At 41.9% G+C, this 13,524-nt stretch overlaps 2 protein-coding genes across 10 annotated transcripts in view; one reads left to right on the top strand and one right to left on the bottom strand.

The window, feature by feature from the left end:
* Positions 1-1,570, bottom strand: part of LOC136676435 (transport and Golgi organization protein 2 homolog) — a 40,553-nt gene extending 38,983 nt beyond the window's left edge. Inside the window, exon 1 of the mRNA XM_066653457.1 lies at positions 1,463-1,570. The gene's annotated coding sequence lies outside the window, so the exon portion shown is untranslated. The remainder of the gene's footprint in view (positions 1-1,462) is intronic.
* The window catches only part of LOC136676432 (splicing regulator ARVCF-like), a 292,709-nt gene that overhangs the window by 4,506 nt on the left and 274,679 nt on the right, over positions 1-13,524 (top strand). The gene's annotated exons all lie outside the window — the stretch shown is intronic.

Raw genomic sequence — 13,524 nt, 5'->3', positions numbered from 1 at the left:
CTTCGAAATCCGGCTTTGTTGAGATCCACATCTTTTTTTCTACAGATGTCAACACACTGTTGAGAGGACAACGATTTTGGACATAATTGTGCATAATTCAGGATGAACAGAATAATAAGGGGAGTTTAAAAAAATGTGTGTGTGTGGTTTCAGACAATGAATGAATGAGGTGTTTGTTGAGAATGAATTAGAGTCACGTGTGTGTGAAGAGAGTACGTATGTTTTATTTGAAAGTAGAGATGGAAAAGTTTAGAGATGTTACTTGGTCGTGACTTTGTCACTCTTCCCACGTCACTGGGAGCATAAAAAATGTTATCACCCTCAATTGTTCTATAAACATTCTTCCTCTCAAGCATCAAGGTTATAAACTGATGATGCACAGGCAGAGAAGAGACAAGATCTCAAGCAAAGTGTAAGAGAATCAGAATAAAATATAGAATTAATATGAAATTAATCACTTTCCCGCAATGTCTCTCTTTGACACCTATATTCTTTAGTGCATATTCTGCCAATGCAGAAACCTTTGCCTGTTCTGCTTTGATTTTATTTTTTTAGCCGGTCATCTCAACAATGACTCGTGAAGCCAGATTTCAGCTGCAAGCAAAACATGTAAAGCATCTTTAGCGGCACTATTAGACATGCGCTGTGACTTTCCAAACACTCGTTTGATGTCTTCTAACCCCCAACTCCCATCTTCTTTCTGATTGATGGTGTATTTATTATGAATTTTTTCACATTGCCCTTTCAAGCCAAACCTTGCATCAAAATATTGGCTTATACATTCAAGCATCTCATCAACTGAAACTCCTGGAGGTGCAGAAGCATGTTTCTCAGTAGTCGGTCTTTCACCATCTTCAGAAACTTTGTCTTCTTGCATTTCAACTCTGCCTTGCTCCGTTATAGTTAACACAGAGACAAACACACACATACACCAAGTGCGAGAGTCAAGAAGGGAGGGTGAAAAGATAAGACTTGCTGAGAGAGCCTAGAAGGCCGTTTAAAGTGATAAGATGTGCAGCACAAATTAATTTAACCCCCCTTTTTCTCCACACCGCTGAGACAAACACTTGGCAAATGCCACAACAAACAGAAAATAGACTTATGTATTTACAAAGAAAGTAGGCCTACATTTTTACAAGTATTGTACTCGAGTCATTTCCAGAACCCCATGTGGGGAAGAAAACCACAGTTACCGCGTTCACGTTGAACAGATGTCGTAACTGAACTATATTTACTTCGAAGTCATGCCAACCTCTAAGATGTTAATCAATCCTTGGGATAACTGTTTAGCAATACTTTTCAAAACATCCAAAGGGTTGATAAAGCTTAGGATCACACTTTTATGTCTACAGTATTACTCCATTAACCTCATTAAATGTAGTTAACTTAGCATCAAATAAGTTTTAATACATAACCATTAATTGATTGTTTCCTTCAGTAATGATAGCACCAATCAACTCACCACTGTGTGGTTTGGACAGATGTTTCTGTTTATGGGTCCTTCGTCTCTCAGAGCACAGCAGGTGTTGAAATCGGCACAGCTTGCGGCTCAAACTTGTCTTTGGGCTTTTTCAGAAGACGGATCTTGATTCTTGATGTAAAGGCTCCTGGCTGGCTCTGCCGATTGTTGGATCGAGGTGTTTGTTGAGGTTGTTGAGAACAAATTAGACAGAGTCATGTGTGTGTGAAGGGAGTAAGGATGTTTTATTTGGAAGTAGAGAAAAGTTTACAGAGATGTTACTTGGTTGCGACTTGGTCACTCTCTTCCCACATCAGTGGGAGTATAAATGTTATTACCCTCAATTGTTCTATAAACAAGCTTCATCAAGGTTATAAACTGAAAAGAGAAGAGAAAAGAGAACAGAATATATATGTTATTAGATGTTTACAAAACTCTCAAATTAGTAAAAAAAAGTACATATAGCATTACTAAAAATAAAAATAAATACAGTGGTAACAGTAATAAAAAAGAAATAAAGTTAAGTGGTTACATATCGAAAACGTGACGACTGGCTGGAGGAGTAACACGGGCACTGGCTGTATGACGGGAGGTGGGGGTGGGTGGAATAACGGAGAGTAGGCGGGTGAATGTGGGGAGACGAAGCGTAGATACGGCTTAACTTAGCACGAATTTCAATGTCTGTTTCGATGCTAAAATTACAATTTGCTAATCTTAAAAGCTCACTCAAGTCTGGGCGCGCTGGGAGACTCGCCTATTGGGGGCAGTGGCCATTTCCAGCCCCCGGCTCAGCGGAGGCTCGGGTTCGTTTCTAGAGTCATGGTTTGTTGGTGGAGGCAAAAAATATTCAAATGCCTGGTTCGTATCTTGGAAAGTTCGTTAGTATAGGCGTTCGTAAGTAGAGGTTCCACTGTATAAGAGAATAAGAATAAAATATAGATTTAAAATGAAATTAATCACTTTTCAACAATATCTCTTTTTGACAACTATATTCAGTGTTTCTTCAGTGCAGATTCATCATCTCTTCATCTCAAGCTTGTCCCAAGTGTTTTGTGAGCTGAGTCTTTTAATGCTGAGATCAGACTGCACGATAAATGTTTTTTGTTTTTTTTTCACAGCATTCACTGTGTCAGATTAGCGTAAAAGTTATTTTTGTGTCATGTCTTGGTTGGGAAACTGGCAACACTAGTTCAAAGGTCATAGGGGAGGTGGGTCAAGAAACTGTCAGCCAGTGCTACGTAATCGCTGTGTGTAACGCTGGCAGTTTTGTGTTCCCAAAAAAAAAAAAGAAGACAATGGGAATATGATTTTAGACCTTTTTTCCTGGGTGTTATGATGAGGACAGTATGGATTGTATATCCTGCAAAAGAGAAAATGAGGTAACGTGTCAACATGTCAAGAGCATTACATAAATGTAGCTACATCCCTCTTTCTCTTCTCCATGTTTACTTGTGTGCCAGAGAGCGTTCTGACCTCCTATTGGTCGTTGCCAAGGAACGTGTTGTAGGATATTTCAGACATCCTAGATTTTCGGCAGGGTGTCGTGGGGCATTCCAGATGCCACATCGCTGATTTTTGATTATGTCACACTACACGAACATTCCTTGTCCCCAACGCTTTCCGTGTCCTACGCTGGGAATTTGTTGCATACGACAAAATTGTGTCCAAATCGGGGTAAATTTGTGTAATGTGATCCCAGCATAATACAAGGTTGAAATTTGTATTATTTTATTTTGCAAATCATGTAACTTGTAGCTCCGGTTTCCTCCGTTGATCCAAAAAAACACACGTTGGTAGATGGATTGGTGACTCAAGTGTCCGTAGGTGTGAGTGTGTGTCGCCCTGTGAAGGACTGGCGCCCCCTTCAGAGTGTGTTCCCATCTTGCACCCAGTGATTCCAGGTCGGCTCTGGACCCACCGTGACCCTGAACTGGATAAGGGTTTCAGACAATGAATGAATGAATGAATGTAACTTGTAGTTAAACCAATCCAAACGTGGCACTTTAAGATACTTTACTTTGTGGCCCAGATATTCTCTTCTCTCTCTCCCTGTAGGGTAGGACATCCTGCTATCTTCTTCTGTAATAGTTGCCTGCAAATGTAGTCTGTTAGCTAACATAACAGAGTTGGACAGTTAGTGTCCTCCAAGCGTGTTGAGCTTCAATGATGTAGCATTAGCCATTGGTTGTAAAGAAGAGGCTTTTAAATGTTTTTGAGAAAAAGTGCTAGTCTTCACTTTGTTCGCTAGCATTGTGTGATTGGGTGGGGGGACCTTGCTAACCTGTGGAATGGATAATGACTAAAAAATTGAGAGAATATTGGGTAAAAAAATGAAAATATTACGAGGGCTGTATAATATGGGCTATGTAGCTGGGTCTTACACTCTCTCTCTCTCTCTCTCTCTCTCTCCCTCTCTCTCCCCCTCCCCCCTTTTCCTCTCCCTCTCCTGGGTGAGTAAGTAACCCCTACCTCTCCCTCATCTCTCAGCATAATGTTATCCATAGGGTGTTTGTGAGCTGATGCAGCAGAATTGGGTTATACTTCTCCTTAAAAGAAACATTAGATGGTAAAACTTATAATCTATAATATGGTGGGATTACTCTGGTTTATTAAAAACACATTGTAAAGTTAAAAATAACATTTTTGTCCACACATTTGATATATGGAGGCAGCCATTATTTCAGACGTGCAATGACTGCTGAAGTATGCACTTCAATAACATCAAAAGCGACCGATATGTAGAAAGACTTTACAAAAAAAAAAAGATGAAACCAAATCAATTATTTATATTTTTAAATACATCACCAACTGAGATTGAACTAGTAACCCACCCATCTTTGAGGAGCCTTGTGTTGTCCTTCTACCTCCTAGTTTTGTAGAACTGTGGGATTGGGAGAGACCTAACTAACAGGTGGATTGGAAATGACTGCTCTTATTTTTTAAGTATTATTCATTAAGTATAAAATATATTGAAATGCCAGTGACAACTTTAATAAAATCCAACAGTGATGGCTCTGTCAATTTAAAACGCTTCACAAGCCACTGTAATGAGGAAAAGAGCCTATGGTTGCTAAGGGAGAAAAAAAGTTGTAGCCAAACTATGCCCTTCAGACTGCTATGATGGAAAGCACTCGTCCAAACTGGACAGTCATTCCCATGGAGAACCTTTTCTCTGCTCGGCCACAATGGCAGAGGAATGTTAATGTCAGGGACCGTCAGCTGTTCCACTTCATATGATAATGAAGTGTCCTTATAATGTCAGCCACATCCAATTTACAGCGTTTTTGTGTCTTATCTTCACTGTGAGTTTGAATTTATTTAGCTTCACATTGAACACAGTTTGCTGAATGTGTCGTATAGGCAGCCTATTAGGGTCACTCAAAAGTGCGTTAACTTTCAAACAAAAAAAATGTCCAGTCTGACCAAACAGCCTTATTGACTGATCTCATTAGTCTGGGGAACTGGAAGGAAGAGTATAACAATATAAATGTAAAAAATATATACTCGTGAAACCTTTAATGTAATGCTGTCTAATAAGTGGCCAAAAATGTTTGGACACCTACCAGTACCTAAATGGTTTGACCACTTTTGCTGCATGTTGGAAGAATGGTTCATGAATGGTGTGCACATATATGTCTAAAATATATATATACTCCGTTTATCATACATTTAACTTTTAAGTTTTTCATATGGTGTGTTTCCCAACCAAATTTGATTTCTATACCACATTATTATTATTATTTCTTTTTTTTTATTAGGGGGGCATGGTGGTAGTGTCACAGTCACACAGCTCCAGGGACCTGGAGGTTGTGGGTTCGAGTCCCGCTCCGGGTGACTGTCTTTGAGGAGTTGGTGTGTTCTCCCTGTGTCTGTGTGGGTTTCCTCCGGGTGCTCCTGTTTCCTCCCACAGTCCAAAAACACACGTTGGTAGGTGGATTGGTGACTCAAAAGTGTCCATAGGTGTGAATGTGTGAGTGTGTGTGTTGCCGTGTGAAGGACTGGCGCCCCCTCCAGGGTGTATTCCCGCCTTGCGCCCAGTGATTCCAGGTAGGCTCCGGACCCACCGCAAGCCTGAACTGGATAAGGGTTACTGACAATGAATGAATGAATGAAGGTGTCCAACAATACAAGTATACATTATTTACAGCATCTGTCACTGACTGACGATCATTACAGGGTGCTGCCCTCAATTTAAAAAAAGTTAGTTTAAAAGTATGAATATTGACAAAACCAGGAGGTTAATGTTTGTTCTCGGCAGTTTTTTGGTGGTTTTTATGTTTTTTATATCGATATCTGAATTATATCGACTGAAGTTTAGAAATATATTGTGATACATTTTGGCCACATCATCCAGCCCTAGGAGGATGGGTATTGCATCTATTTTGGAGTTAAATTATTGCCGCCAAACAGAGCAACTGGTAAAGATTTCAATCACATTTTATCCTCCCTCAGCATCCACAGCTGAAACGCCCTTGAGCAATGTGCCTACCCCCCCAACTGCTCCCCTGGCACTGAAGTGGCTGCCTGCGGCTCTAGATGTATGTGTGTGTGTGTGCTGAAAATGTGTGGGAGAGAGAACTTGTGTGTGTGTGTGTGTGTGTGTGCATTGCCATGGATTGAATGGAGAATCTGCTTTGCTGTACGGGTGTGCAATGACAATTAAAAGCATGTTTCACATTTCATAACAAATGAAAAACAATACAGAGAAATGCAGAGCGCAATGTGAAGAGAGATGAAGAAAGACGAAGTGAGTGGGGTGAGGATAGAGCAAGCATCTCCAGAGAGAACGGGGGGAGTGAGAGACATGAAGAATGAGAGAGAAAGAGCGATTATGCAGAGGACATTGAGAGAAAGGACACGGAAAAGAGGTTCCGAGCACATAGAGGGAGATTCCAAAAATGCAGAGTGAAAGAAAAACAAAAATACAGAGAGAGAGAGAGAGAAAAGGGAGAGTGGAAGATGGAGTGAGGGGCAAAGGATAGAAAGGGGAAAGGTTTTAGAGATACATAAATGTGATGTGCCCCCCAGGGTGTATTCCTGCCTTGCGCCCAATGATTCTGGGGAGGCTCCAAACCTTCCACCCTGAACTGGATAAGCGGTTACCAACAATGAATGAATGAATAAATGTGATGTTTTATCTCAAGGAGTCCATGGTTATTTCAGCAAGACATTTCCAGGACCCATGTTGGACAGATTAAAACCACTGACAGGTGAAGTGAATCTTATTGTAATGGCACTTGTTCAGGGGTGGGATACATTAGGCAGCAAATTAAGAGTAGGCTAGTCTTGAAGTCGATGTGTTAGAAGCAGAAAAAAGGCCAAAATGTCAAAATGCCACAATGTTTTCATTGAGGTTCTATTGATTTGTTCTTCCTCTGAACACTTTTGTCAAGTTCCAACAACTGCGTAGCAGAAATACCTGGAGAAAACCTGCTGTTTTGAGATACACTGACCAAAAATGGGGCGGCAGGGTGGCGTGTGTCCGTGTGGGTTTCCTCCGGATGCTCAGGTTTCCTCCTATGGTCCAAAAACACATGGTGGTAGATGGATTGGCGCCTCAAAACTGTCCTTGTGTGCGAGTGTGTGTCGCCCTGCGAAGGACTGGTGCCCCCTCCAGGGTGTGTTCCCGCCTTGTACCCAGTGATAATGGATAGGCTCCGTACCTCCACCGCGACCGTGAACTGGATAAGCGGGTACAGACAATGAAAATGATGACTACAAACACACTTTGTCCCTTTTCAGAATCCAACTTCAAGAGATGAGTATTCACTTGACACCTTGCTCTATTTAACACACCATTTGACATGTGCTTGTAAGGTAAGCAATGTGGTTCATTTTACCTGTCAGCAGTTTTATTCTTGTGGCTGATCTGAATATATTTTAAAGAAATGAAGATCTGTAAAAAAATATATATATAGAGTGAGAGATGTATTGGAAAAGTTTTGAGCGAAGTACGATCTGTCTCCCATGTTTTTAGGAGAATGAATGGCCCTTTTGAGTACACACCTGCTCTCTCTCTCTGTCTCTCTGTCTGTCTGTCTGTTTGGTATGCAGTGGTGACTCTAATCTTGTATGGGGACACCTATTTTGCCCCCCATGCTCGCTCTCGCTCTCTCTCTCGCTCTCTCTCTCGCTCTCTCTCTCTCTCTCTCTCTCTCTCTGTCTCTCTCTGTCTGTCTGTCTGTCTGTCTGTGTGTGTTTGGTATGCTGTGGTCTCTCCGGTCCAGTGGAGAGGGGGGAGGGGGGGGCACCTGTTTTGCTCTCGCTCTCCTCCTCTTCGACACATCCGCGTTTAAGCTCTTATAGATTATTGCTTTTGGCTCGGGGCAAATTCACCGGGCCATAAATCTAATGTGTGTGTGTGTGTGTGTTTTCTTTAGTTGAGAAAAGGGATTCAGAGCAGTGAGGGTGTTGATTACGTGTGTGTGTGTGTGTGTGTGTGTGTGTGGGTGCTCCGAGGATAGTCATAGACGTGTCCTGCACAGCACCTAAAACATGTTATGACTATGTTCCTTGTGATCTTATGTAATATTTGGTTTGACAGAATACATGATTTCAATATATTTATTTATTTATTTTTTGGAAGGGAATCCCTGTTACAGCCCTGAGTGAAAGACTATATACTGAATATATTTCAGAATGATGTACCGTCGCTGTCCGATCAAAACAATCTTCTTTTTTTAGCGGTTTTCACTTTTTTACATTTGTTACATATCCATCTGTTCATAGCAGCTAATATTAAAAAGACTGAAAAGCTGTTCAGACATTGGAGAACCCTTCTAACCAATCAGAGGACTCGTTAGGCACGAAAGGGTAAAGTCCCATTTTTCCATTCCATTTTCTACACCGACCCTCGACTGGAGAAGGCTTTTAGTTGGAGGCTCTCAGTCACAGAAACAGGATTCCTAGCCAATAGCATTCAACACATGCCTAACGAGTCCTCTGATTGGTCAGAACGGTTCTCCAATCTCTGAATAGAATATAGAATTAAATATACTGATTTCAATCAGGATAGTAAAAAAACATGGATTCATGTTTTTGGAGAATACGCTGCAGGACGTGGCACGTTGGAATTCACTAAACGAAATTTGTGTTTGTCATTATTTGCAGTCAACAATACACGAGTCCATTTTGCATAGGAAACTTTTGGACATGCGTCACAAAGATATTTTTACATTTCTGAGCTGTAATGGGTATAAATCGCTCTATATTTTCCTGTTCCTTAAAAGCTTTTTGGAGATACGTGTTTTTAATTGGACAGCAATGATATAGTACTGTGTTCATTCTCCTGAGCACCCCTACACTTGCGGAGCATGATTTGTTTGTACGGCACTTTCCTGAAATGCTACCTTGTGTTGCTTTAACTAATCTAAGAATCATTATATATCGTAAAAGTTTGTAGACCCCATTCTATAACTAATGATTTCAGCTACTTGAGTCACTCAGGAGCAGCCTAATTTTAGTTAATTCATTCATTCATTCATTTTCTGTAACTGCTTCATTCTCTTCATGGTCACGTTTCTCCCCGGATTCACTGGCAACGAGCCAGTCATTCACAGGGGTTCACACAAACTCACAGATTAACACCATGAGGACAGTTTTACACAGCCTAGCAACATGTGTTTTAGGAATGAGGGAGGAAACCATTGCACCTGGAGGAAACCCACACAGACACAGGGAGAACACGGAAAACAGCTCACAGACAGTCACCTAAAGTGGGGAGGCTGTGTGAGTATGATGCTACCTGTTGAGCCACTATGCCACCGCAGCTTAATGTCATCAGGCCAAATGCCAAGGGTCGACTGGAGGGGCATTAAAAGCCCCCACTTCTCCAGGACTTTTGGGAGGTGGGTGGGGATAGAGCTCCATCTACCACTTTTGGGATTGAGAGCTAATCATCCCGCCTCAGCACTTGACCACGTTAATGTTTATGTCACTGCTATTAAATCCTCACAGCAATGTTTCAGCATCTAATCTAAAGCCTTCCCAGAGGAGTAGAGGCTGTTACTGTAGCAAAGTGGCACAAACTCCCTGTTATTAACCTTCATTTGAAAAGAAATGTCAGATTTACAAAAACTTCAGGCTATGTATTGTGATTTAAACGCCTGTGTTTTTGTCCCATACCTGAGCCTGTATTGTAATACTTATTTATTTATGATCTTTTAATGCTTAGTATTGTGTCTTAAGGGCAGAGTGTACCTCACTAGGGCTATTATTATTATTTCAGATGAACAGCTCTATTGCTCTGACAGAAATACAATGCTTCATTCCCAGCGTATTCTCATTCTCTCTTTCTGTGTGTGTGTGTGTGTGTGTGAAGAGTTATTAAAAACCGTCCATCACTCCAGGACATGCCGACCGGACGCTAAGCTTTTTCCCTTTTGTTCTCTATAAGGATGAGGAGGCCATAACTGCAGACAGCAATTAAGAGGCAAATCCCTATCTACATGCGGATGGAATGGGGGGGGGGGGGTTGTTTCAGTTTGATCTGTGACCCTTATTTCTGAGCGACAGTGGATAAAAGCAAGAGACAATCAGAGCTGTGTGAGTCTCTCTCTCGCTCTCTCTTTCTCTGTACCGGACTTAACAGCACTCGACCAGATTAAGATTAATAATTCCTGGTTTACCTCTTTTGACCTGCTTGCCTTCCTGGCGTTAATTCAGATTGAAACAGCTGAGGTTTGCCACTGGCTTGTTTGTGTATTTTTATGCACAGTACTCTGATCGGATTACTTCATCATGCAGGGAACAACTGCCTGACATGTCTTCCTCAGTGAGAAACCCTCACCCCAGGATGACTGAGTTTATAGTATATGTTTGCCCTGTTTACGTCACATGATCAAATAATCATGTTTCAGTCACAAACATGCCATCTGAGCCCAAACAGGACTGGAGTAGATAAGAACAGCTGCCTCTTTTTTCAGTTAAGAAAGTTTTTTCCAGTTTTCATCCAAACCAAGGTAATGTTGGAGTGACACTTTAAACACAACCGAAAAAGGTTTGATAATGATAGGTGGGTCACGGATACATGCTAGTAAACTAAATACGGCAAGAACTAGCATCCACAACCATTCTGAAGTCACGTTTAGATTTACTATTAAACTCATTTATTTAATTCTAACTGACTGACCCTGAATGACTGACCCAACTCAACCCAGACTGCATCATTTAGTGTTAAACATCTTGAAGCAGATTACAATGCAGTTAGTTTTTCCAAGTCATTTGGTTGGACATTCCATGACATTCCATGGGTGCTTATATAGGCTGGGTATAAAATATCTAGTTTGAGGAAGAAGACTTTGAGTCACGCCTAAGTCCACTGTATTATGTGATGCTGCCAGCTTTTTGTTCTATTAACTCCAAAATAATTTCCTCGCAATGTCGAGACGCATGGCTGCCTTTGATGCGTGTCTCAAATCTGATTCGTTTACAGATACCTTAAGGTCAAACGTTGCCTTCTGAGGCACTGACTTATGAGACAGCATGGGTAGCATGACATCTACGGATTGTTACAGCATTGAGACTTTTAACAATACCCCTGTGTCTGAAATGGCTCCCTATCCACTACTTGCTACATTATTCACTATATAGTGCACTATTATAGGGGACTGAATTCAGGAGGATGGTGAATGATTTAGGACACTACCTTGTGGGCTTTGGATTTTAGATTATGAGTAATCTGTTATGTTAGTGTACATGGGTTTGCAGTGCATTGTGGCATTGTTTGAATGCACTGAAAATTGTTTTCGGATACTACTACAAAATGGTGGAGCCACAACATAATGCACTATATTGTGAATAGCGCACAGTTTCGGACACAGCGTAGGTGTATATCTCCACTTATGTAATATCGCACTAGAGGTTTTCAAAAAGAGCTCTACATTCTCAGCAGCTAGCTTGTCCTCCGGGCTAGCTTAAATCTTAACTAGCTTATAAATGAAACTAACTGACTGGTAGAAACATAGACTTACACAAAGTGGCAAGCTAGTGTGCAGGAAAATGTGTATGTGTAGCCTGGCAATTGTAAAGCCCCAGTCTATTTGTGGCCCTATTTGTGTAGGTTGGCCAAATAAATTCTTACTGAAACAAACAGAAGAGGTCGCTCTATGGCCTAGACTGCCTAGTCCAATTCTGGGTGTGTCTATAGAAGTCATGCGATACATGAGTGGTATTTTAGAGGTCGCTCTCTGGCCTGGAGTGCCTAGTCAAATTGTGGGTGTGTCTACAGAAGTCATGTGATGCTGCAGAGGGTTTGGCGGCAAGGTGGCGCAGCAGGTAGGTGTCGCAGTCACACAGCTCCAGGGGCCTGGAGGTTGTGGGTTCGATTCCCGCTCCGGGTGACTGTCTGTGAGGAGTTGGTGTGTTGGTGTGTTCTCCCCGTGTCCGCGTGGGTTTCCTCCGGGTGCTCCGGTTTCCTCCCACAGTCCAAAAACACACGTTGGTAGGTGGATTGGTGACTCAAGTGTCCGTAGGTGTGAGTGAATGTGTGAGTGTGTGTGTTGCCTTGTGAAGGACTGGCGCCCCCTCCAGGGTGTATTCCCGCCTTGCGCCCAATGATTCCAGGTAGGCTCTGGACCCACCGCGACCCTGAATTGGATAAGCGGTTACAGATAATGAATGAATGAAACAAACAGACAAATAATCTGTTGTCACTCATTACTGTTATGTAAAGATGTTTTCACATGATTTTCTGGAGTTGTCTTTTCACACATAAAGCGTTCAGCCGGAGAGGTTACGTATGAGACACATTCTCACAGCTGGAAATGCTCAGCATGATTTTGATTTGGGGCGGCGCATGTATAGCGACCCATGTGAGGCATGGCATGATTCTCTGACATGACCCAGAGTTTCTAGTATAGCGCTCGCAGGATAAATTCTGGATAGTGTCCGGTACATATTTTACTGACCTTTGTGTTCACACATACAGCTCCTCTTGGTAAGGTCTGGAAAATGGGTGGGTTACCATGCCTTTGAGAAACTGGCTTAATAAATGGCGCTAGTAGAACTGTTGTCACACTCTAGGTCTTGCTGTTACTGAATATCACCACAGGAGTGATTACGTTCAGTACTTGCCCTCTGGCCTTGTATGTGACCAATCACAGCCATGCTGATATAACAGTATAAGCTCTACTGTGAGAATGATTAATAATCAAGTTTTAAGTCCAAAGCTAACCTGCTTTTAGTTAAGTCAGCGAACTTTTCATCTGAACTGACAAACTCAAATGTTGGATAAAACTGACCAGTACAGGCCCACTATTACGCTAAGACTTATTAAAAAGCTTCCTCAATAAATTAGGTTAGGCCCTGCTTGCTCTGCTATTTATCCAGTGTATATTTATCGGATGTTTGTGTTTTATAAGATCTGATTACTTGATAAATTGTCAGAGTGATGGGTAGATTACTCTGTGGCAAGCCGTGTAGATGGACTCTGGGTTTATTTCAGTTCTTATGGCTTTATAATGAGCTCATTTTCTGTCCAACTCATTGGCTTGGAGAAAGTAATCGATCATTGACTTCTGTTTGAAGCTTGACTTTCGCTTCATAGCACGGGGAAATCACTGAGATGGCACCAAAACATCCATCTGGCTCCATTTTCCTTGGATAATTTCTCGACGTGTTCGGGCTGTGTACCTCGGTAATCTTCTTTGCCCTGTCGTACGTCTCTCGCTGCATGATGGGAATGACTTCTGGTATGAATTCCCAAGCACTTTTCAGAGTCTCTCTCAGCCGTTCACATCCAAAATCTAGTGACTTTCAGTTGTTTGTCCCAGTGATATTTCCTGTAACTGCCAAATGGAGCGCCTGCACTTGTCTTAGTATATGGATTAACTCTGACTTGATTATGTCTGGGGCTAGGAGCTGCTTAATTGTATTCACTGGGGAATCCTGGGAGACCAAGCTGCGGTGCCTCTGGAGAAGAATGACGAATGCCAGCTAACCTGGCACAACACGGGAAGAAAAAGCAATTTGCAGCACTTCAGACATGAGGATATGCAATCTGCCCTGGTTTATCCACATGCGAAGGCCAAGTATTGATTGTATTATGTTCCCCTAACAATACCACA

Source organism: Hoplias malabaricus, chromosome X2, assembly GCF_029633855.1.
Source record: "Hoplias malabaricus isolate fHopMal1 chromosome X2, fHopMal1.hap1, whole genome shotgun sequence".
NCBI lineage: Eukaryota > Metazoa > Chordata > Actinopteri > Characiformes > Erythrinidae > Hoplias > Hoplias malabaricus.
This window is presented reverse-complemented; position numbering and strand designations above follow the sequence as displayed.